At 36.2% G+C, this 27,347-nt stretch overlaps 1 protein-coding gene and 1 long non-coding RNA gene across 2 annotated transcripts in view; both read left to right on the forward strand.

Annotated features, from left to right (window-relative positions):
- LOC134652810 (G-protein coupled receptor Mth2-like) overlaps nucleotides 1-27,347 on the forward strand; it is a 125,488-nt gene that overhangs the window by 17,741 nt on the left and 80,400 nt on the right. The window lies entirely within an intron of this gene.
- Nucleotides 18,089-27,347, forward strand: part of LOC134652871 (uncharacterized) — a 50,636-nt gene continuing 41,377 nt past the window's right edge. The window contains exon 1 of the long non-coding RNA XR_010097219.1: nucleotides 18,089-18,137. This is a non-coding gene — a long non-coding RNA (uncharacterized LOC134652871). The remainder of the gene's footprint in view (nucleotides 18,138-27,347) is intronic.

The raw sequence follows: 27,347 nt of genomic DNA on the forward strand, positions 1-27,347 counted from the left end.
GACCTCCGGAGCCTTTCCCCGCTCCCTTTTTTGGGGTTAGTCAAGAGTGAATCTCGTGGCTAGGGTATTAGATCAGCTTAGGCTGAACCAAGGAACAATTGTGCCTGAGACAAAAGTGAATTCTTGGGTACTGCACTTCCTACTATTACATGGTCGAATTCGGCATACTATCGATGCGTACTCTTATCCACCTATATATTGATGCCGACTGTACTATCGTCAAAACATTCGCTCATACGTAAGCCTTATTGCAACATAATAAGGTCTACCAACAGTCAAATGTGCTGTTAGTACCTCGTTACTGGTTTAATGGAAGGACATGTTAGTTTGGAGATTACGATGTTTGAATACTGATATAAATGATAAGTAATCTGGCCCTATAACTTGTAGATAGGATAGGTACTCTTTTTTGCACACTTGAAAAAAGAAACATTTGCAGAGAAACACAAGTGATTGACGACAGAGACGAAACAGACGGTCTAAAAAGCGAACTCTTCCAGATAACCATTAATTACGTCATGTGTACTTACATTATTGTACTTAGTGCAGTAAAGTTTATTTTGTCTTAGAAATCCCTTAGGTAGAGGAGGTAGGGGAACATTGGACAGTCGGGAGGCTCGGGCACCCCCTTGTAAATCGTCCTGATTTACAAGGGGGTCCCCTACCTATACCTCTGTCATTGGGATTCATTTGAGCTACGTTAAATGTGCTTACTTTGCTCCAAAATTCAAAATTTCTGATCATCTCATCTAGCGTCCACACGTACACAATTTCATAGTGAAATCGGCGAGTCAATGTCCTTCTATTTCATTTTTGCGTCGACGCCACCTGATTAAATTGTCCCGTCTGGCTGGCCTTAATAGAGGATCTGTTCAGATATTTGTGAACACCGCTGTATATAATATATATCTGATAGGGAGTGAACGGCACAAAGTTTGCATCAATTTAATAAGTATGATTCCAATAAAAGTAATAAATAAAATGGATGGCTTTTCCCAAGACGTCATATTTCCGACACGTCTAGACGCATTACTTACCTTTCATACCGTCCACTATAGTAGATTAAATTTACAATTTCGTGCTGTATCATTAAATTTAAAAACTTACCCACAATTTATATCCATTATAACAAAAGCATCCAGCAATTATTTTACCTAAAGGAAGCCTGCTAATTAAAACTCAACTCATCGCGTTTTAACTTTTTGCAATAAATTATTATACTATGGTGTCACGTGTTGCAATTTAAAATTATTAACCGCCATTGCGCGGCCAACCGGCCGATTCGAATGTACACTGATTTCAGAATGACACGAATGACATCTAATCTAAAATATTGTGCATTTCATTCGTTCTTGTCCGTACATTTATGGGCGCGGGCGAGACGCACGATGACTATACTTCACGCATCGAATGATGATGATCCCTTTGATCCCTATGATAGCGATCCTTCAAGTCGCTTTAGGATAGGCTTAATTAGAAAGAAACATTTTACGTGAAAGCTGTTCCATAAATGAACTGCCATAGGAATCATCATTGGACGCGCGAGGATAAAAAACATGATTCAAATGATGATCCTTCCGACCAATTTCGGCCATGGCAACCACTTTCATAGTAGTTTGTGTTAGGATCAAAATGATATAGGTATTTCCGTCAAGGGCGTACATTGAATCCTGAGCGTAATGAAGGATTCAAGTGTTAATGCCAAGACGAAATAATTTTGATACCGTGTGACACATACCTACTGCTTTTCACATCAACTATGAGAAAATAAAAAAATCTTAGTGTTGACACAATCTTATGCTTAAACAAATTATTTAAGCTAAAAAAATAATGTGCAAAAAAATGTAAAAATAGTGTGCTAGAACAGAAAAGTGTTACTTTGATCCCTCCTACCAGGGAAGAAAAAGCTCTTTTCCGAATAGGTGGTGTGAAAAATATCATTCAGATGTCGGTGTACGTTCGAATAGGCTTGCAATTCTGTTAAAAACTACTCAGCTCGGCATTCTTGCCATTACGTTAACGAATGACGTGGAGCGACCGAAAAAGGAATGGTCGTTTGCCTTGTTTGGTGCCAATTTTTATCACACTTTACTTTTTAAAGAACTTAAGGGTGGGTTAAATTTTTCTGTTGCGATTCTGTCCCGTTTTCCAGGGGACAATGTACTGTTTGTTAGAATAAATGTTGTATAACGTCCAACTGACATACTTAGCCCATTATGGAAAGGGTTTGATAACTCATTAGCCACAAAAAAGTAACTTTTGTAAATTGAAATCCCTATTAAAATATGGCGTCATACTGCATAACTAGAGAAAAATAAACAGTTTTAATTTTTTAATTATGCTAAAACCGATTGCAGTAACAGTAACTTTCATTAAACACGTCGAAAACATAAAAGACATTCGTCTCAGGAACATTTAACTTTTATTTAACCGCAAAGCGGTAGACATTTTACTGAATATGTACTATATTTCATGCTGTACGTAGGTACTTTACTAATTTGAAAAATGTGGCTTTCCATGACCGAAGGGTCCTTATGCTTCAAGTGCAATAAGCCATAAGGCCCTTTTCATCTGAAATTCTGATAAAACGTCCTTATTGCACATGAATAAGGTCCCTTCTCTGATGGAAATCTACAAATAATGATTTAAATCATTAACTGGTCTAAACTGTAGTATTTCGTACCTATTATGTACCTATATCAGGAACTTCATATATATATGTACCTACTTAATCAACTAAATTGTCTCTCTATTAAATGTAAATGAATAATTAATTTGTCTATTACCCCAATGATCGGCAGTACCAGCGATGTTATTAACTATAATAATTATAAGATTTATAAGTACCGTTACAATTTGATATCGTGATTAGTAGTCCATCACGAAATAGCTTATGGTAATAAGAGAAAATTACGTTTAATGAAGCAAGTTATTTAGTAAAATTGTTTCTTTAGAAATTTTGTTGTCTTATTTCTGACCTTTCTGTAACGTTTGTATTTGTAACTCTACCAAACAAATAAGTCAGGCTGTAGATATTATTTTACACGGGAAAAAATTAAAATAAAATTCTAGACACTCCTTACCGTCACATTATTTGGCGACTGTAAACAAGACGGCGAAAATAATTTTTACAAGTACGGCTACCATGTTTGTCACTGACATAAACGCCGTCGAGAACGTAATTTACTTTCTATACATCTCGCTCGTACTCGCATATTAGTGCAAACGAGATGCATAGAAAGTAAATTACGTTCTGGTAGTGGTACAGTATTCATCGATAGCCAGACGTGGTAGTGGTCAGTCATTGTGTATGGGATTTTGAGTTTCTAAGACCGCTTAGCACGCTGTTAAAATCCCATGCAAAAACAGACATTTATAACGGAAATGCGAACGCACATCACGCTATCGAAAGGGGTTCTGGTGTCATTGTAAGCGTGGTGAAGAATTGAAGATATAATATCACCTAAACTAAAACAATGATGAAGAAAGCCAAGCAAAAACTTATGTTCTTTATTATTCACGTGTCTTTGCAATCATCGGAAATACCTAACGTAAATATAATGTGTGTTATTATCCTCATATGGTACCTACATTGTAAAATTAATCATAACTTGAGCATTATTTATGAGGCCCCGAAGGAAACGGTACCGAAGAATCAAGAATTTATTCTCAACCTTAACATAACCAGGTTAAGTTGGTCTCTCAGACCGCAAAGTTATTAAGGACATCAAGTTCAAGTTACACTAGAAGAGAATAAAGGAATGTTTATGAATTAGGAATCAACGCGCACAGGTGCCTTTAGGGGAGCAAAACATCGATTTTCGCTAAAATATTCGCCTCATCGCGTTTTATGATTAAGGGGGGAAAAGAAAGATAATTATTTTCTTGACGACTGCCAATGTTTCAAAAGCAGATGCTTGATTCGGTAAAGAATGGGCGACATTTCCTTGAGGGAGAATAATTACACGGGGGCTGATTCTGTTTCAAAAATTTGATTGATCTTTTTTACTGGTAGGTACTAACATATTGGCTAGCGACTACTTAAACTAACTCGCAATGCATTTGAAATCATGGTAGTCCAGGCATCTCACGCGCACCAATAAGTGCGAACGAGACCCCAACACCACAGCCATTTTTGCTTACCGGGTGGCTCTAGGGCATGGGCATTAGAAACAAAGTGTGTCTTACGCAATGATTTTTTTTAACTCTTGAATTTTTTTTATAAAGCTTCTCCTGATTGGATTTTACCAGTGCCAATCAGTGTGATGCTCTTACGCCGATTGGTGCTTAAGTTCGTATCAAAATAAGATTCGCGCCCTATCCAATTGTGAAAGCAGAATCGGACCCGTTGTTAAGAATTATAGTCGAAATTAAAGCAAAGTTCGAGTTTATAGGCAAGTATTTTGTCGACAGCTACGAATGTTAATTGACATAATAAAATAAGTCTTAGTTAAACGTCTTTCGTTAAACTTCAAGTATCTAAACGTTAAAATAAATGTAAAATTTAAGGTATTTGTTGAGTTCGCTTGGCTCGATAAAGCTCAGGTAATTAACTGGGGAACAATTTGTCACATAAACGTCAGGTGTAAAGTAAATGTTTATTAGAATTTATTAACGAGTAGGAACTTAGGAAGTATGATGGTGTTAAAATTGCGTTGCACGTTGGGAGACTTTCAAATGTTTACATATGTTTTTAATTGACTTAATTATTTTAAAAGGATTAGGTTCTGTATTTGATGGTATTTTTTATTATTGTGTACTTATCAACTTATCATGCCTTCATGTGGCATTCACAGATTTTACTAAATAATATTATCTGTACTACATATTAAGGTTATGTGAAACTTTTATATGTAAATAGTGCCATATGATTTAGTAGCTAATAAAATAATATATCTAATATTGAAATTGGTAATTGGACCGCATATTGTTACCTCTATCCAATTGTCTTTGTTTATGTTATTTGTACATTTATTGTAAACTATGTGAAATTGTGCAATAAAGAGTATTGTATTGTACTACGCATCTTATAATTTGTACGAAAACAATTCAGATTTGTTTTCAACAAATCCCAAAAACAAGTCCACAAATTTGCAGTCAGGAAGCGCACGAACACCGCTCGTAAAGCTACCCCACTTTATGGGACTACTGGGCCAATTCGAGTTCTAGTTATTCGATCTGTTTCCGATATGATACTGATCTGTAAGTGTCAAAAGTGAAATTTCTTCAACCAATAACGTCACTTTTAACACTGACTGATCACTATCGTATCGGAAACAGATTGAATAACTTAAACTCGAATTGGCCTACACCATTCACACTGCTAACTGAAAGTAAACCTTATTGTAAACGAAAAAGATTCACCGATGGTCAATTAAGAGCGTTGCTGTACAGTCAACATCACTAGTAGCGGATGAAACAACAAGCCAAAAGTATCTGCCACCTTGGAATACTTTTCCAAAGTGTATATAGATTACATAGCTACCCAAAATTTGTTTCCTATAATTTTTTGTTCCATTCGCCTTCTGTTTTTAACCATTATTTTATTTTCTCAGTAGTTAATTTTCTTTATATGTCCCAATTGCTTTTTATAATAATGTATTATTTCCGAGAACATTTCCTTCTCACCCTGAGTCGATGGAGCCCCGCTTCGCGGGGCTCCTATTTCTGGGCGGTTTGCCCTTCGGGTATCTGAACCCACCTATCGACTTACCCCCTTACTCATAAAAAATGATGGGCCTTATTGAGTAAAATTATGTTTTATCCCTTTCTTACAAATGACAGATAAGGACAAACGATTATTAGTTAATTGAGTAGCGCGTTTATGAATAAGGGAAGGGGGTTAGTGTGACTATCGTGAAACTTGGGGAAAGAAGCGACTGGGACATAGACCTGTAATCAAATTAACTACTGTATAAAGCAGAATGGGGAAAAACTCGAATGGAGCAAAAAACTTTGGATAGCTAACCTAAACACTCAAATAGAGACTAGGTACATCTCTACAACTTGCAGTGAAAAGGATTTCTCACAATCTAAATGTTCGACAGAATGGTACATACTTTTGATGCGTAGTCTGATCCGCTACTTTTGATGTCGACTGTACAACGAACAACACAGAAATAGACATTCACATTTATAGTGTTATTTAATAGAGACGTTAATAGCGTTTCGGCAATTAGATAAATTAGTTTAATATTGAACGGACGTAAAAGTTTTTTAGGTAATTTGTTAACAGTTATTTTAGAGCGGAGCGTGAAAGTGTGTTTTTTTTGGGAGTTTAACTAAGATAGGAGATTCCTCCTTTTTCTATCGGTATGACGCCGGGGCGCGGGACGCCCCGGGGAAATAAAGGTTGCCTGTGGTCAGAAGGGACACAGGTCTTAACTCTGTCAGATAAGTCTGTATGTGGGTCAGTATTAGTTTGAATTTAATATAATAGTCTGTTGAGTCAGTGAGTCTGTTGATTTCCTATATTTAGTTGTGTGGAGAGAACATCAGCCCGGGTCGTGTAGCAGCTTCACATTTAGGCTGCATTTCCACCAGATATGTGCGAGGATGCGTAGTGAGAGATGTGTTTGTTAAGAACCAATTAAATTTATTAATTCACCTATTCTCGCTCAGCGTAGCTCTAGTAGGCAATGTTCTATTGTTTCTTAACAAACGCATCCCTCGCTACACATTTTCGCACATCTCTGGTGGAAACGCAGCCTTAGTACAGTCATATAAGTGTATGTACTTGTGTTAAGTTGTTATTTTATTTTACTTTTGCCATTAACATTGCTTACACTGATTAAGTCCAAAAAAGGAGTAAAATATTGCACCATAAATATCAGTTGGAATCAGGGGCGGCAAGTTGAATTTTTGCAAAGTATTTTTTGGCAAAGCGACCATTTTGGTCAATTTTATTGAATGGCCATGTCACCGGCTTGGCAATTTTTGAATGCATCGAATGAAATTTACTCTAGAGGTGGTCCCCTCTGCTAGGGTCATTGTGAAGTAACAAAAATCGAGTTCTACGTAAAGCTAAAACTATTGTGGCTCCATATTTTCATAATATTTGACGTATTTTCAAACTCTTGCGCAATTATATAGCTTCAATTCCATTGTGTATGGACATTTTAAGCTGAGTAAGTTAAGTGAAGTTCATGCGTCGATATCCGACTAGCGACCTGCCTATTAAGTGCAATAGTTATACTTAGCCTGATGAAGTCATTATCAAAACCAGTTTAAAGTAGAGATGCTACAGGTTTAGAATGTTCGAGAGAGCGGTGCACGTAATATCAGTTATCAAAGGTATTATTACCGTCGTCTAATGAGTGTAGACGAGAATTCATCTCAGGTGACTGAGGTAAACCAGTGTAGCTTAAGCATTTTTTGAATAGTGGTTTAATTGGGATGATGACACACGTTGAATTGTATAAAAATATATTAAATTTATAGAAAATTAGCAATTTATCAGAGATTATAAAATGACCTTTTTAACGTTTTCTGAAGCAATACAGTCGCCAGCATTATTGCAGCGCGACTGCATTACTCCCGTAAATGTCAAAATCGATATGCTGTCCGGATTTTTGACATAATTATGCGGCAGCAATGTCGCGCGGTATAATACTGCAGTAGTAAAGTTAGTGTAGTCTGAACCCGGACGGTATGTTTATACTATATTTCACTGAATTGTTCAATATTTTCTCATCGTTTAAACCTTCCCTGGACTTTTACAAATAATTCAATACCAAAATTAGCCAAATCGGTCCAGCCGTTTTCGAGTTTTAGCGAGATTAGTCTCGGGGTGTTGTTAGCAACAGCATTTCAGTTTTATATAGATATATATAAAAAATATTGAGGGCGCCACTTCCTACGTAACTGTCACATTTTTGACTTAAATATTAAACATGGCAACAATTACTAAATTGGATTTTTTTAGTTCCATTTTATTTCTACTATTTTATGTCGCACTATACCTTAAAAGATAAGAGCCTTTGAGCCAAATAATCTTCAAGAAAAGGGAATACTAGGACCTCATAACAACTTAATGTGGGGTTTCTAAATAACCTTCATTAGTAATAAAGATCTCAATCTTCGAGCTCCGCAGATCTGAGGGCTCGTTTAGATTGCGTCCGCAAACTTGGTGCTTAAGGAAAATACGACCTTATGTCCATAATATAAGGTCCAAAAACGTATACCTTATTGTTTATTTACGGAGTCTGATCCTTGATTTATTTCAATCTATGATCAAGTGAAGGCAGGTCTGTGACATAAATTCAAGGTGTCATGTATGTGCAACACATACCTGTACCTTTTCGCTTGAACTTAAGGGTGAATGTTAAAGCGAATTGAAGTTTATTTAAAGGTTCTTTGGTGTTGTCAGAGACCATGATCACGTGAAGGAATGTCTGTGACATAAATTCAAGCTGTCATGTACCTATGTGTGTTATATAATATGATCTATATACCTAGTTTTAGTTACTAAGTTGCTACTCACAAGTTTATTTACCTTTCCCAATAGCTTTGTACTTTGAAATCCTAATTAGTTGTTAGTTACTTTATTTAAACTTGCCATCAATAATTGTAAACATCCTCATCCTCTTAATGTGTTATTTGTAATTAGTGTTAACTTATCTTAAATGGTCCTGAGACTAAAATGTATTTACTGTTCTCATGTTTACCCTAATATCCTAATGAGATTTGTCTCCCTTATAAGCAGTACTACGTCCCAAATTAAATCAGTCTAGTTTGAAACGTCAAACTGTGTTTTACTCTACGCCACATAACATGTGCAAAACATACTTTTGGCACCTTTCCCCATGAACATAGGGTTTGCAAATAAAGTGAATTGAAGCATATATAGACTGTCCTTTTGAGTAATATTTAGCGACTGATGGTAATTTCTGTGCAAAATCGCGTTCCTATTAATTGATGCGAATGGCTATATCATGCGTCACTTAGGATCGTATTTTATCTACATTTTTCTTATATCTCAAGTTATACCGACTTACTGCGGAACAGGAGGCAGGTTGTGGTCGCCGACAACGGTCGAGTGAGATCTGATTCAGTGACCACTGACATGGGCGTGGCACAAGGGTCGTCTGTCTCCAATATTTTCTTCTCCCTTTTACTGAACGACCTCCCGGACGCCATTAGAACCGGTGAAACATACATGTACGCCGACGATGTGGCCGTCGTTGTGAGCGCCCCGACGTACGACGATCTCGAGAGGAAGCTAGGCTTGACCGCCGCAGCAGTATCTAATTGGTTCACAAATAATGGCCTGATCTTAAACACAAAGAAAACGCACCATATACATTTCGATCTCTCTGGGCGGCAGAATAGGAACTTGTCAGTGTCGATCAATGGTGACCTCATTGATCAAGTCTCAAACGTAGCATTTTTGGGGTTTGAGCTTGATAGGGGCCTGACTTGGAGTCACCAAATCGACAAAGTATGCAACAAAGTCGCAACGGCATGCTTCCTATTAAAACGGCTGGCGCGATTTCTCCCGAGGGAAATCGTTCGATCTTGCTACTTCGCGACGGTGCATGCGCACCTCCAATACGGAGTCGAGCTGTGGGCAACAGCTGCCGGTTGGGACAGGGTCTTTCGACTCCAAAAACGCGCAATAAGAGCCATAGCGCGCGTCCCCCAAACGGGCTCAGCGAGACCCCATTTTAAATCGTTAGGCATTTTAACATTGCCTTCACTTTTAATCCTGCAAATGGCAGTAACTACGCGAGAAGAGGTAGATGCGACACCCGGGATCACTAATGCGGCTACGCGCAGGTACGCGACCCGCAGCACTCACGCTGGAAAGTTGCCCCTTGTGTCCCATAGACTCGCAAAATCCAAAAAACTTACGAACGTCATGGGTCGTAAGGTTCTCAACCACCTACCGGCTGACATTACTGCTGCACCAAGTGCACCTATATTCAAATCAAAGCTAAAAAAATGGCTTCTCGAACAGGCGTTCTACGACCATAGGGAGTTATTCTCTAGTACATAATTGTAAGACGCTCGAATAATAACTATGTAATTTGTATATCTTAATGTTGACATGTAATTGAATACTACCAATAAAATGAATATGAATATGAATATGAATATGAATATGAATATGAATAATATGACTATACTTTACCTCAATTCTCTCTTTCTCTCTCTCTGTCTCTGCGATCTTTCTTATGTCAACGTTACCATTGATAGTCTATTATTGACTGGTTTCTGGTAAGAAGAAGTAAGTTTGTTTCACGAAAGCAGGATTTACAACATGTGGAGACAGAAACGGCCGCGTTTATCTTGGAGATTTAGTAGTCTGCTGTTTTAGACATCGGGTATAAACGAAATCAAATAAATAAGATTTTAGGTAGACAGTCTGCCGTATTCGAAATTCAAGATATTCACAAGAGACGACACGTACTAGATCCATTCTAGATACGTTATAGTTTAGATTTCAACTAGTTCTCTTTTGCAGCGCAATTCGGGCAACCAATGTCACTTTTACCATAGATCGTGTTAGATATCTATTAGATGTGAATTAGATCTCTAAGTAATATCTTGTGGAAATCGTTCAAGAGTATCTCCAGAATCGCGGAAATGTCAAATTTGACAGGTTAGATCTTAAACATATCGTTATCGTATCTTGGCGATCTCTAAAAGATATCTAATAGAGGTCTATTATAAAATTCGAATCGGGCCCAGTGTCTTAACGTAGTCAGGAAATGGCGCTATAAATATAAACAAAATAAATAAATACTTTGGGGGCCATCTTACACAATTCGACCTAGCTCCAAACCCAAGCAATGCTTCGAATAAGTACGAGTAAAACTTCGTTATATTTTGTAGTTGAATTTTACAATCTACGAAAATTATTACCCAAGCAATGCCTCGAATAAGTACCTACGAGTAAATACTTCGTTTTATTTATGTAGTTGAATTTTACAATCTACGAAAATGATTACCCAAGCAATGCTTCGAATAAGTACGAGTAAATACTTCGTTATATTTATGTATAGTTGAATTTTACAATCCACGAAAATTATTTTCTAAAGTACATGTCAGTGGTTTTGGAACGTAATTATATTTTAATCCAATGCCAAAAGACTGAGAATAATTAGTCTAAATAGGTACTTTACATAAGTAATAAGCTTAAGAACAGATTTAAACATTAAAAGTTATCGTAGTTTATATAGAAATAACTTATTTTAATTATCTGTTGACTCATAAACCTTTTAAGAGCTCTTTGTAGCCGCCATCTTAAATCTATCCCTTATAATTTGACAGGAGAGACTAATTTATAGATACTTCATTGTCTCCATTAAAATAGTGAGTGAAATTATAAGAATACTGTAAATGGCTCCTCTACACGATGGGCCAGCGCCGGCCACTCCAAGGGACGCAGCCATGCGGTAGAATGAGATAGCAATATCACTTGCTCCCTCTAACGCATAAATGCGTCCCTTGGAGTGGCCGGCGCTGGCCCATCGTGTAGAGTAGCCCTAAAGTACCATGAATGTAGAAAGTCAATTTATTACTCGACAATTTATTCCGAAATCGGAGCCTAATTATTTCAAGCTCATTTAAATGCATTTATCTTTGTACCTTGTCATCATACAATCAGTTGGATTGTGCGTCTGATAATAAATAACAATCCACGGAGTCTGTGAAAAGACTAATTAAGTTCTTCTGATCCCGGACTGTGCGTGGGCGCAGGTTGAAATCATAAAATAGCGTTTAAACTGCATGTGCGTTTAAAATTCAACTGTATCATAACGATATTAAGACTTAGTTTAGACTGGCTGATTTAAGTGAGATGCAGAATCAGAATGTTAAGTGCCGTAGTAAAGATATTACTCTATTTCAATAATTGATAATGGTAATGAAGAGTCAGGTTTCGATGTGTCGGTTAAATGCAAATGGTTTGGATTTATGGTACAAAATTACAAATTAATGAGTTATTGTATGAATGTGAGATGGTTGGGAAACAGTTTTATGTTTTCGTGTAGGTTTACATTCAAGGAATTAGAGCCCGTACCATGAGTCATTGACAGTGTCAAAACTGACATAAACGCTTTCGAGAACGTAATTTACTTTCTATACATCTCGCTTGCACTAATACGAGCGAGATACATAGAAAGTAAATTACGTTCTCGATGAGGTTTATGTCAACTCAGTGACAAACTGGTGGTAGTGGTATAGATTTATGTGTCACTTCGTACTTTGTCACAGTGACAGTAATATTAGATCCCTTTCCCTATAGCGAAATTCATTTTTATTTTCACTGTGGCAAGGTACAAACTGGTACAGAAAACAAATGTCTTGAATGTAACCCTAGTTGCCCTAGTGTAAATTTCATTGGATAACGTGACGTGATGCACGCGTTTGCGTTACTTGTCATTTTGTATGGGATTTTGAGTTACCCAAACGTCCCGCTTGGCGCGCTGTTCAAAATCCCATACAAAGATAAACATAACGCAAACGCGAACGCACGTCACGCTATCTAATGAAATTTACACTAGGGGCTCTGTATAAGTATACATATATGGAAGAGTGCAAATAATAAACCTTTTTCTTTTTTCTGCTTCATTCGAACTTTTTTATCTGTATGATTCTCGTTAAGCCGAACTTGCTATATATCAGCATACAACTACATATGTATATCGAAAGACTAAATTTAGATATGTTAAACAGGTGTGAACCTTAAAATAATTTCAGCGTGCAGTATAATGTAGAAATTATCAAAACTGCTGTTTTGTACTTAATTGAAATCCTAATTTATATATCGTGGAATTTCGCAATTACATTATCACAGCATTCTTGCAACTACTACCATATACTCGTATTATTAAAAATATTCTATAAAATTATAACAAATTTATTCCCGATTCGATCTCTATAATTATTAACTTTTTATATAGCTCTTCAAATCGTATGACGAAACCAACATTAACCAATAATACAGTATACCGTTGCACCAAATATTTTGCTCTAATGAAAAACAGTATAAGTCCCATACAATTTGTATGAGACTTAAACTGTTCATCAATAATCACAAAATCAAAGCGCGTATCATGTTAATGCCGTGTATCGGGGGCCGATTTATCGGACCGATAAGTACTACCGTTGACAGTCAGACCCAAACTTGCCCACAAACGCGATTTCGATCAGATGTGTGATGTAATACTGTATGCTGTAGGTACAGGATATATCGGAGCGGCCAAGGTGTTCACAATATCTGAACACGCACTCTACCGCCCTGATAATAGAGGCGTGTTCAGATATTTGTGAGTGCCTTGGCCGCTCCGATATATGTGATGGTGACTGTACATTTGGAATACCATTAAATGTTTGGAGTACAAGAGCTAGTATAAATTCAACTGTAAAACTACCATAAGTTTTAATTTTTTATTCGAAATAACCTTTTGGGTTGCCATTGCCACAATATAAAAATACAATAACAATCATAGGGTAGTAAATGCATCACAAGCTCTACTTGTAATAATAAGTTAAAAATAATTTTGATTTCGATATTTTTTTTTAATAAATTGATTTATACTAAAATTATTAATTAGTTTTTAATATTTTTTTTTTACCATTGTGACATACTCGTTAGTAAATATGTTATTGTAATGTGATGTGAAATGGATATTGTTCAATACACTATTTTGTATGCCTTATTTGACGAATAAATTACAAAATGTAATTTCAATAGTTTGAACTGTAATCTGGTTGCAATATTAACACCTGACTAAATTGATAAAACAAACAAATCCGCACGTGACGATTTACTAATTAAAATAAATTATGGCATTATTGGTAATGCAATGAATTTCTAAATTCTTTTATTGAGTAGGTGCCATTTTATCAGCAGTATAACGACTTTTACCTGCATCGTTTTTAGAATTTGTGTTAGTATCACTATTTTTCACATGACCACAAAAACAGAGATTTTTTTTAAGACATGTAACTAGGCTTTAAGGTATATATAGTAATTTAGTTATCAAAACAAGTAACACTTAATAAGCAAAACAGTGAGACTCATCTGGTACTCAGTAGGTACAGTGGCGTAAACTTTTTATTTACCTATTTATTCTAATACATATTATATTTTAGACGATAGGTGTAAACGTTCGAGGCATCAACGATTTGTTCAACATGTTACCCACATGTAGTTAATCTCACAACAACCCACGAATCGTATGAAGAATGAATGGTCTGGTAGTGTCTGCAAAAGGGCTACGCACACGAGCAAACGAGCGATAAAAAATGTAAACAGCTGCGGGCACTTTGCGGTGCCTTTTGTCGCTATATACGAGTATTCAATACGCAGTGGAGCATTAAGGTGGCTTATACATAGTATAATTTTCATAATAAAGTTTTTCGGTTATATGATATTTTTCTATTTTTTACATTTATATTTATCTGTTGTCATTCTTCTGTTATTTATTTTTAAATATAGAGATTCTTGTCATCGTTATAAAAAAAATGACAATCACTGTAAATTATTTGCAGAATTATAAAAACATGTACTTACTAGTAGATACTTTATTTTAACATAAGGTACTCGTATTTTCGTATTTGTATTGTATAAAAATCTTAAAACGTAGAAATAAAGCCAATAAATCGAGGTAATATCTTCATCACACTTGAAAACGATTATAGTTACACCCTATTTCGTATGTCGTATGTCAGTAAAAAAAAACATATTCTAACATCGGTAATTAATTACAATATGGTAATTCACCTGCGTACCCAAAACGCGTGTGGCGTGTGAACAGGCGTTAAATTTTAATGGATGAGATGTAGATTAAAGTTGTCGTTTGTATTCACTATTGTTCTGAATAATGCATCACATTGTTTGTCCCGAAGTACATGCCTCATTAAAATGTTTGTGTGAATGTGGACAGATAAATCGGGATAAATGGATGGTGTTAGTTTGGAAGTAGTTTACGTATTCATCGTATGCTTGTTAACCATAGAAATAGGATAAAAATCAAATCAAGAATCATTTATTGTTAAGCAACAAAGGCTCATACATAGAGTCCGACAAGAAATTGTAGAAAATTATTGAAGGCGCCACTTTCTACGTAACTGTCACATTTTTGACGTAAAATGCTTGAACATGGCAACAATTTTGTATGGCAATTTTTAAGTTCCATTTTATTTAATTTCTACTATGTTGTGTCGCACTATACTCTATACATCATACTATAATTATAATCTTAAAAACTAAAAATCATTTTGGTGACTCAAAAGTTATTTGCTGCGTCACCTGTTCTAAATCAGTGTAAATGATAAAAAAAACTTCGTAGGCGTTGATTTGATTCCCATATAAAAACAAAAGAATAGATTAATTTTCTTGGAAATTACTGAAAATAGGATTTCTGTAGGAAATCAACAAATTCTAAGTTCTAACCAAGTAAAAAATAAAAAATACAGTACCTACTTACAATTATTTCAAACCGACACTCAAATAAAGTTTACATAAATCCGACTCTCAAATCAAAATATTACACCTATATTCCTAAACATGCTTCATATCTTTAAAATCGACCTTTACCCCAACAAATATAAAAACACCCATCCGTCGGCAGCCGGGGTTGTCACTAAACTAACAATTTATGCATGGCCCCTAATGGGCCGGCCCATCAAGCTTTGTTTGCCAAGCTTTCTATGAAATTTTATTCGGCGATAGCACGTGTAGGCCCATCTTGCCGCAATTTCATTTTGTCAATATGCGCCATTGTTAAGTGATTTCCTGAGGGTTATTATTGCGTACCTACGTTCTTTTTTCGGTCTTTGATATTTTGTGTTTAATGGTTTCCAGTACTTAATGCGTAAGTAGTGTTGCGTAGAATCTGAAATATTCAGTTAAAGTGTCATTCAATAGAACTTGCTAACTATGTAAACAAACCGCCATACTAAAATTGACACTGACTGTCAATTTACTAGTAAGTTGTTTACATAGTTAGCAAGTTCTATTGAATGATACTTTACATAACAAATAACGTAATAATATTTAATAAAGTCAAACAAAGGGGCCAGCTATGGTTAATATACAGTGCGACATAAAATAGTAGAAATTAAATAAAATGGATTTAAAAAAATTCCATACAAAATTGTTGCCATGTTTAAGCATTTAACGTCAAAAATGTGACAGTTACCTAGGAAGTGGCGCCCTCATTTATTTTCTACTATTTTATGTCGTACTTACTGTACAATAAATTGTGTAATATTTTCCATAATGTCAATAGGTATCTAGGGAGGAAAATGGGAAAAAGGAGACTATGTTTTTATCGAGAAAGGTCCGTCCACTATCCTCTTAATGGGGCCTCTATCTATTCAACCGACTGCAATGCCAGCTGTTATAATTACTTATTCTTAAATTACACTCCCAAATTCGCATAAAACAATAGGAATATCACATCAAACCCAGCCATCAAGAATAAGCAGCTTAACTATTACGTTATACGTTCGTTCGACACCTTCAAACTTGAAATAGGCAAAATATGTGCCATTCTCAATCAAAAGGGTACTTATTGTCGGTTGTCAATAAGGCGTTATTTCCATATAAAATCAGTTTGAAATGTACCTTATCGACAATGTGGATGAAATAGGCAAAATATATGCATCGTCTGGCGCCCACAATGGCGTAGAACCTCCGCTCGGTATCCGGAATGTGTTGAATAGGATTCTTTCACAGCCTTTATCGGCTGCCCTGGTTATTCCCACACGATTGGGACACGTTTTGAATCTTTTATCCCTTTCTTTCCTTTCGAACTCGAGTGGAAAAGAGCGAACAATGTCAAGTAGTTGCCTGGTTGGGATTTGAGGTAGTGCTGTGCTTTGGGACGCTTATTTTTCCGGGATTATTTCTTACTTTTCTGTTTTCCGTTGTGAAATAACATTGAATGAAACAATTAAGTAATTAGGATTGATTTCGTATTTGAGAATGACTTCAAACATTTTTATTTCATTTATTTTTAAAATCTTACATAATATGCTTTGTAGCAGGGATGTTGCGGATGCCGAGTTTTTGCGGATTTCGGATGCGGATGTCAAGATAGGTACATAAAAAAAAACGTCAAATATTACATTTTAGTAATTTTTATTTCAAAATACCGGCCAAGTGCGAGTCGGACTCGTGTTCCAAGGGTTCCGTACATTAAGTCCCACTCACGCTTGACTGCTCATTTCTAATAGGTTTTTTTGGCTAATGACTAAATTACATAGCAGTCTAGCACTTAAGCCGATGCTAAGACGTTCCTGTACCGACCTGTTCCACATCCGCATCCGCATGAAACTCCGCATCGATTTTATGCGGATGCGGATGCAGATGTTGAAAATAATGCGGAAGTTCCACGGTTGCGGATGCGGATGCGGATATTCGCAACATCCCTGATTTGTAGGTATATTCCATGGGAATCATTGTTTCTTTTTAGAAATTAAAATATTCGTCGTATTAAAATATGAAAGAATTTGAATTTTTTGCGAGATCTTTGTGTGATAAGTACCTACCTACTTTGAACAGCAACTCTTATTTCAATACTCCCTTGTGTCGTTCAGCGAAAGTGTTTCGATCACTATTTTATCGTGCTTTTTTGTGTTACTTACAATAAAAAATTAATCATGTTCAAATTACAAACATTTATTTTTACTTTTAGTGATGGGTATTTTAATTTTAGTTTTTATATGTCATTTTTACACATATTAATCATAGCAGTATAATTTTAGTATAAAAATGTAATGATATAGCCTAGGGTATATTTTAAGAGTAATTGATATAAAAAGTAAGAACCCGCGTGATATCATGTTTCCGTCACAATATATTTCGTTCTCTTCAAATTTCCTGCCTTTTTAGGGTTCCGTAGCCAAATGGCAAAAAACGGAACCCTTATAGATTCGTCATGTCTGTCTGTCTGTCTGTCCGTCTGTCTGTCCGTCCGTATGTCACAGCCACTTTTCTCCGAAACTATAAGAACTATACTGTTGAAACTTGGTAAGTAGATGTATTCTGTGAACCGCATTAAGATTTTCACACAAAAATAGAAAAAAAACAATAATTTTTTGGGGTTCCCCATACTTCGAACTGAAACTCAAAATTTTTTTTTTCATCAAACCCATACGTGTGGGATATCTATGGATAGGTCTTTAAAAATGATATTGAGGTTTCTAATATCATTTTTTTCTAAACTGAATAGTTTGCGCGAGAGACACTTCCAAAGTGGTAAAATGTGTGTCCTCCCCCCTGTAACTTCTAAAATAAGAGAATGATAAAATTAAAAAAAATATATGATGTACATTACCATGTAAACTTCCACCGAAAATTGGTTTGAACGAGATCTAGTAAGTAGTTTTTTTTAATACGTCAAAATCTCCTAAATACGGAACCCTTCATGGGCGAGTCCGACTCGCACTTGGCCGCTTTTTGCTCTTAGAATAGAATATAATTATAATTTATTCGTAAGCACAGACAATACATAATATAAAAGAAAACACAAAATAAACTTAAACTTATAAATAAAGCGGTAAAATTCCCCGTTGGCCACATCTCTAACCATGAGTGTTAGCCATTTCTACTCAAACACGCAATATTCGAGGAACTCGCGGGAGGCACGCGCCAATATCTCGAAGAAAGGTTCCGCTGTCATTCTGACGTGTCGGTCTGAGTGGTGTTAATGGTGCAAAAACGTACAGTATGAGCGGTGCTAATGGGTCAGTCGTATGTTGGGTAGGTGGTTATTAAATGGTAAGATTAGCGAGTTTTTGGGTGGATAAACTGATAAACTTTCTTTTGGTTGTATTCTGCCCCGTGTTAGACAACATTTATTAGATCAATAACAATTTTGAATGATTAACGGTGATCGGGAGCTCGAAAACAATACAATAGGTACTCACGGTTCATAACCCGGTCGATATAAATTTATTAGATCATAATTAACACAAAAATCCCTTTTTTTATACCAGAAGTTTTCAACCTTTTTTGCGTCGCTACTCCAGTTTTAATAGATAAAAAAAACCTTGAAAATTCAATCAACAGTTCGGTTTAAAATTTCGAATATGTATATATGTTTTTATCGTCCTATTCAAAAACAGCCGTTGACCGCTGTCGTCGGTTCAGTTTTCATTTTTAATAGTCAGTCTAGTTTTCACTATGAAATTTTCAATGAAACCGTGCGCGCTACCTGGAACAGTCTAAAAGTAAAATATTTTTCTCTTTGTGTGAGAGATAAGTAAATAATATAGAATTAAGGTCTCTGAATCGCTTTGTTACGACGTTTCGTTTTACGTACCTAAGACTATTGATATGAAACCTGACCAGTAATATATGATCATTGTCAAGAGGGCGCTGTTATTCTCATGTATAAGTTGACAGTTCAGTTTTGTATGAAAAAAAAAGTTCCAGTGATATTCCGCAACATGGCGCGTGATCATATATTCCTGGTCAGGCTTTACATATACAGGGTGTTTCCTGTAACAGGAGCAATAAATTAAACTGGCTGTACTCCTCAAACTGACCAACATTTGTTCAGCAACTTTTGAAAATAACTCATGTTTTGATTTTTATTACACTTACACTAAGACGCAATGTATTGCAAATTTTGTTATGTTTAAAGCGTGACAAGCAACGTCAAACTCACTAATATCAGCGTACATTGAAGGCAATATTTATTTTGTATGAAAAAGAGGAAGTCTAAAGGATTCCTAATTTTTAAAACTTGCTGAACAAATGTTGGTCAGTTTGAGGAGTACAGCCTACAGTTTAATTTATTGCTCCTGTTACAGGAAGCATCCTGTATACTGTGTAAGAAATCTCAGGCGTAGACGAACAAATAACTAGCCTACCTGAAACCTCTCTGCGATGCCATTTACAACAATAAACCACGGCACGCGTTGTTGTAAAAATATACAATCCGTATTTCAACGTGTCTCTACATTGCACCCCGGGTCATTAGGTCGCCTGCATAAATTATAATTTCGCTCTCTGTGTTTTCGTTTGACTTAACTTTCTCGGTATTTGCGAAAATGTGTATTGAAGCTACTGGAAAATATGCTGGAACGTTTTTGCACTCGTTTTTACTTTGCATATTCGACACCTACTTGTTGATTATATGAATTTTAAGTTTCGTGTCGTTGTCGATTTTATGCAGCTGTTAAGTAAGAGTCAAATTATTTATGATGTACAGGAACCAAAAAATGTCATATATATTTTTTTCTGTGCGTATTGTTGATTATTTTAATTTTAATAAATAATTGCGTTTGTGTATTAAAGCCAAAAGAGAATATTGTGAAGATAATTCGATTTGTTCCGGTTAAATTATCGTAGTTTCAAGTTCTAATAAAATTTTATAAAAAATGTGTAATATTTTATTTTTCCTAGCCTATTTGAGTGTCCCACTACTGGACAAGGGTTCTGAGTTCTCCCTTTGATTTCCATGACTCCCGATTTGGTGAAAAATATTTCAATTTTTGAAGTGAAAACTTCTTTAGCGGCGCTGTGCTCCTTTTGAGGTGGGGAAAAAATGTTAAACTCGAGACAGCGTAAGACGATCACGTGACCGTAAGACCGTAAGACGGTCACGTGATCATAAGACGGACACGTGACCTGATCGAGTTTTTCTTTATTGATTTAAATGCCATCTAGTGAGTTTCGCTGTAACTCGTATTAATATAACTCGAGTACTACCTAACAGTGATGTGCTTAGGGGTTTCAAGTAATTAACGCTAACGCTAGATGGCGTTAACCTCAATTATACATAGTGCATTTTGCACTAGTCATTGAGTTTTCACTTCTGTCGGCACTCCCTGAGTGCAACCCGTTGTTTTTTTTTTGTACACGGATTTCTGAGCCACCTTGTATATAAGACGTTTTCAAATATGTCGGTTATGAAATTGGTTATGAAATGTCAAATGCAAAGAATTCCTTAATGAAAGTAATAATTCGTAGGCCTACACCTACCCACCAACCTTCGTTTTAAGTGTTTTTAAGTCGCAAAACAAATTTATTAAGCTTAGTCACTAATTTTAAGTAAGACCTTTCAGTCAATCAGTGTTAATTGAATACCCACAATAATACATTTTAGCTTTTACACAATTTAAAGCATAATTTAGCTGTATTTCAAAAGCTTAACTAGCGAAATTTATGAACGTTCAGAAAATTCACAATGGCCTGTCAAAACATTTTACACTCACTGTAATTAACTTTTTAATTCACGGCCTGAATGCTTCATTCAAGCTATGGACAGGAATTATTAATGACTTTTTAATATTTTTGCGGAGTTATGTAGGTTTAAAAAGAGCAAAAAATTGCGAAGTCTGGTTGATGTAACTGTGGTGGCCGAAGAGCTGGCGGATTCCTCGCACAACGTATCAGCATTGCGATACAGCGAGGAAATGCGGCCATCATCCTGGGTACAGTTGGTACAATGCCTCAAGGGCCTATTTTAGATTTAAGCTAGTTATTAATTTAGTAGTACCACTGTATATATCTTTTATGTAAATCAATTCATAAAACCAGCAAGTGTAATAATAAGTGTGAACTAAGTACTAGTATAGTTTATAGTATAGGAAAAATGATATTTTTTATCAATCATCATTAACACAGACGAAGTCGCAGGCAAAAGCTAATAGGTAAATAATACGGAAGTGTCTCGATGACATTTTTTTATACACTTAACAAGAAACTATGTGCCAAAACCTACGTTAATATTTTTTATAATATTGATAAGCTTTCTATGCTAGTAAAAATATATTATTAAAAACCTAATAAAGTAACCTAATTCATCTTAATCTCCGCTCTCACAAAATAAATGTTACATTAAAGCTACGCAATAACGAAGTTCACACGCGCGAAATTTCCACAAAATACATGAAGAATATAATCTTTCCAGCATTAGGCCTTAGCAATGCATGTGGGTAATTTGCCTCACAAATACGAACACCTCTTGTGTACGTTGCTATATATATAAATGCGTATAAAATATAAACTTGGCCTATTCTGTATCTAACGAAATGGTTTTTATCTTGTTTGATACGACATTGACTGTGAGCGGCTCTCGCTACTTGATGTAGGAGAAATGCAGTCAGTCTTTATATAAGAGGAAATAAATCACCGTTTTTGGCAAGACTCGAACTTGCGACCTTTTGGACCCGGTCCGATCGCTTTTAACTGACAATGAGCTACTGAAGCTCTCTCTTCTTGTGTACACGCCTTAGGGAGACGCATAGTGACATCTACCGTAAGATTGTTGTACCTTAACGCCACCGGAGTTCCAAGCTATATTGAAAATTCACCAGTAACAATATGCTAACCCATACTAGACTAATAATTTTTCCTTTAATATAAAAATATTGTAGTATCGCTCGCAGAGGCATCTGCTTGATAAAATTAGTTCAATCATTCAGTAGGGCTAAGACGGCCGGATTTTTATCATCTGTCATCGTGCCTGTCACGTTTTAACAAGTATGTAAGTGCGAAAGTGATGCATGACATGACAAGTGATAAAAATGCGATCATGATACGCGGCCAGGAGTGGTCAGGTAAGGCATTTCGTTCGCACAAGTCGTCGTATCAAAACGACATGAAAACCATTTCAAGCTTGTAATACAGAATACGCCGGAATAAGACGGTGTATTTATGGAACCATTCGGATTATGTTTTATGAATATTTCATGATTCCCGTGGTTCCTAGAGGATGAAAGTAATTAGAAATATGGCGTGTATGTGTACGCCGTTGAATATATTATAACAACAAAATTTACATTTACAAGTAAGTTAATGTGCTTTGAATACGATCGTGGTTGGTTAATATTTGTATTTAAATTACCTATTGATAGGCACTTTAAATCTATTTGATTTGACACCTATATTACACACTATTAAATATATATAAGCATTTCGGGTTGAAATACGTGCCGATTTCTTATATAAAACATTACAATAGGGTGGCGACTGTTGCTGCAAATTATTGCTACTGGGTTAACGTGGGTGATGTCAGCAGTGAGGTTGCAAAAGTAATGGATGATTCACATTTAAACAGTCCGAGTCCGGGTCGAGGCTTTCGACACTTTATTTTCTATGACAGGTGATCGGTGATCACTTAGTGCTTTCTATAGAAAACTAAAGTGTCGGACGCCTTAGCCCAGACCCGGATCATTCTAGATCATTCTGCCTTCATCATCTAAAATATCTAAATTTACGTTTGCAACACCGTTCAGGATTGGATTTTGTGAAAAAATCACGAAAAAGAAGCAATCTGTAATGTTTTTTTGTTAGAAACGCGTGTTTGATAAACATACTTCAAAAAGGCGGGATCAACTGCGACATTCTGAGTTCCCTTAAAAATCTCTGCCTTTGACTCTTGTTCCTGACATTTTTATTGTAATGCAATTGGTTTGATCTTTGATCTTCATAAAAACTAGGATCAATTGAGAACACTAAAACATGTATAGTCGAGAGATCAATTTGCCTGAGACAGGAATGCAGCCCTCGACAATGCCGGCCCTGGGGACCAGACGTCTGGTGAAACAATGCCAGGCTCGCTAGCGGCCTGATTCGATTCCTGGCACGATAAGGCTCAGACATAATAGACAGAGGGATGGTCCGTAATTTCCGAATGTAACTGAGCTAGGTAGAGAAATATTGAGTTTGGCTTTTGTGCATCTATCTGTACGTGTCTAAACTGGGTCTCTATTGTTTCCCAAAAAGTTTGAAGTCATAATGTATTGTTTGCCCGCATTTTCGTTAGTCATAATTCATTCAGTTCAGAAACGCGTCACTTTTCTGGATTGCCATAAAACAAATTAACCTAACCTAACCTGACCTATCTATAGGATAACTTACGAAAATGCTGAAAAGTTAATGGTTTTAGTTTTATGACTAATGATAACATGACAAACAATACATTATGACTTAAAACTTTATGGGAAACAAAGAGACCCCGGCTAAACTGTCTAAACACAGTTACACACACACCGTTGATATGTGTAATTATAATTGTAACAATATGTGTTAATGTGATATTTCGATTATTACAGGTACTTACGAATTGAAGGGAATCTACATGGTTTTACATTGCCAGTGGCACGCAAGTATAATCGAAGGTACTTACTTGTACAGTTACGTGCAAATTTTCATATAAAAAGATTGTGAAGAAATTGAAGTCAATTGAAAGTATATGTAGTAGGTACCTACATGATCAATACATCCTCCACAGTCCACGCACCTTGAAATTTGACACATTTCCGGTTTATTTTTGAAGTGAAAACTTCTTTAGCGGCGCTGTACACTTTTTGTGATGGGGAAAAAATGTTAAACTCGCGAGAGCGTAAGACGTAAGATGTCATTGAGTTTTCACTTCTGTCGGCACTCCCAAAGTGCAACCCGTTGTTTTTTTTTTTATTTTTTCACATAATTTTAGTTTCTCCTATGGTAATTTCATACAAAATTCGCTTCGCTCGCTCGTTCGATAATATTATTATCATCACATTCATCACCCCACAAACAAATGCAACATTTCCAAAGAAAAACAGCGTGACTGTTACCCATTACGCTCGACTTACCAAGGGAAGATGCCAAAAATTACGGGAATTAACTTTTTTATTATCAATTCTTTTCCCGCTTTTGCAAATGACGTTCCATTAATTGTGAGATGTAATTAAGTCACTTTGTTTTTGCTCGTTTCCCAATAAATTGTTCGTTAAGGCTCGTGTTTTGTGAACGTGAACAAAGATATTGCCGCAGGGTTTAAGAGGAAAGTGGAGCACTTCTCCAATCAAAGTTACAAACACAGTTCTCGTTATCCTCTCTGAGACTTGAAATTATGAAAAATATTTTTATTGTACTTATAAAAGTCAAATATTTTTTATTGAACGAAGGGGCATAGCTATCTACGCCTCTTCGTTCTTGTTTTTTTTTTATCGTAAGAGCCAAGAGCGAAAAGTAAATAGAGAACAATTTTTTTGAAGCTTTATAATACAACATAGGTCTTTATAATACAACATAGGCCTGCGAGATAAGCTACCCGTCTTTTTCTGTGTTAGTAAAAGAGGGACGGGACGGGTAAGTAGTCTATCTCGCCGCGAGATACTGTCGCGCCAATCATGTGCTAGCCCGGCTGAGCTTGCGGCTATGTCAATTTGTAGAATGTAGATGTCTGGGGGCACGGTAGTGCCCCCGCCAAGACGAGCAAAGCGAAGCGCAAGGGCACTACCTACCTTTTCTCGAAGCGCTCGAAGCGCTTCGTCGTTTTTTTGAACCCTCATAACTTGGGTTTGGATTATACCAGATAAACAAAATTCTCGGGATATGATGTCAATAGTGGACTTATTAAACATAAAAAATTTCAATTGCATAGCTCTTATACTTAAGATTTTATTCATATCTAAAAAAACCCAATTTCGTCACTGACTCACTCACTCACTGTTGATCATCAAAACCTCTAGGGTACTTCCTGAAGTCCTAGGAAGCTGAAATTTGGTATGTAAGATAGTATTAGTACACAAACAACAAAATAATTCAAAAACTTGAAATTTTTTGCCCCTAAGGGGGGAAAAAGGGGGGTGGAATTTTGTATGGGAAATCAATAACCGCTGGACCAATTTAGTTGAAATTTGGTATGTAGATAGTTTTTGTAATGGGGAATGGCATAGAATAGTTTTTAACCCCAAAATCACCCCGTAAGGGTGAAAAGGGGGTGGAAAAGAGCGTTAGGGGAAAAAGAGGGTTGAAGTTTGTATGGGGAATCAGTAAAAAGCAGATGTATAAAAGATGCCCCAAGATACGTATTTCAGGATTTTGAATAGTACCTTAAATCACACGCGCAACCCTTTAAATTAGGGTATGGAAGCAACTTACAAAAAGAAGTGAAATCCCACCAAAAACATTTTCATGTAAAATGTTGCCAAGACGAAACCACAAGGCTCGCACTGACAAAAAGTTATCAGATCTCTTGTAGAGCCAAGCTTCTAACTCTACAAGCCCTAACTTCACAAACTCTACACCTTAGTCAAAATATGTGGCTTGGCCGTTTCGTTACTCCAAGAACTATTGTATTATAAAAAATTATGAATAGTGAATACATTTTTCACCTTACGTCCATGTTACAGTAGGGAAACGGTCAAGCCACATATTTTAACTAAGGTGTAGAGTTTGTGAAGTTAGGGCTTGTAGAGTTAGAAGCTTGGCTCTACAAGAGATCTGATAACTTTTTGTCAGTGCGAGCCTTGTGGTTTCGTCTTGGCAACATTTTACATGAAAATGTTTTTGGTGGGATTGATTAATTCATTTTTGATACTTAAAAAATCGAACTGTCATACGAAATGCCTATGGTTGATACAGGTACTTACATCATATTGTATAAGTTAACGTATCTTTTATGTCAATATCCAGAGAGGAAAATGGGGACTACGTTTGTATGCAGAAGCGGTCGTCCACTATCCTCTTAAGGCTTGTGTTTGAAGGTAGGTATTTATAAACAAAGATTACCGCAGGGTTTAATGAAGAGATATCTTGTTGGTTTTCCCTTTGGCAGTTTGTTGGTTGGTGAGAATAATAATGATGTTTTAGAGCTAGTTGGTTAAATGTTTCATTACCTAATACTGTTTTATTAAACGTTAGTTAGGTCACAGAATAAATAATAGTACTAAGTACAGAAGACTCACTCTCTAACAAAACGCGTCTGTTACGATCAGCACAGACACGGCCGCTAGGTGGCGACAGCGCCACGCGCGGCTTATGGCTTTCCCTAAAATTGGGGCCGAACGGATGTACTTTTAGCTACCTGTAGCAAAGCGACGAAATCGCGGAGTGAGACACGCCTGGTTAGGTATATTTTGAAGGCTTATCACAAAAATCGACATTTATTACCTAATAGAGGACGTTGCTTATTTTGACATTGCAAAATCATCATAGATGGAAGCCATTTTTTTAAATGAAAAAGATGCCTACCCGCGACGGTAGCACGGTTGCATTTTTATCGCTTATCACCATGTCTGTCACGTTCTAACAAGTATGTAAGTGCGAAAGTGACGGGCATAGTGACAGGCGATAAAAATGGAACCTTGCTGCGCCCGCTGTATTATATCATCACCGTTCTTACCTTTATTCACCTATATTATCCCATATCGTGTTAAAAGGTCCGAATGGGCCTAATTTGGATATTGGAAATAGGCTCAATGCCATTACCATTCACTAATTTATTGTAGAGCTATAACTCATAACGGACAGTAAGCCCCTAATAAATTACCATGTGACAACCCAATACCTTCTAATGCAAAACGACGAATGTTTATTAAATTTTATATGAACATACGTCCTTTTGCTTCTGGTTGAATAGAATAGAGACCGCGATGAGTAG

The sequence above is a fragment of the Cydia amplana genome, chromosome 12 (genome assembly GCF_948474715.1).
Source record: "Cydia amplana chromosome 12, ilCydAmpl1.1, whole genome shotgun sequence".
Taxonomy (NCBI): Eukaryota; Metazoa; Arthropoda; class Insecta; order Lepidoptera; family Tortricidae; genus Cydia; species Cydia amplana.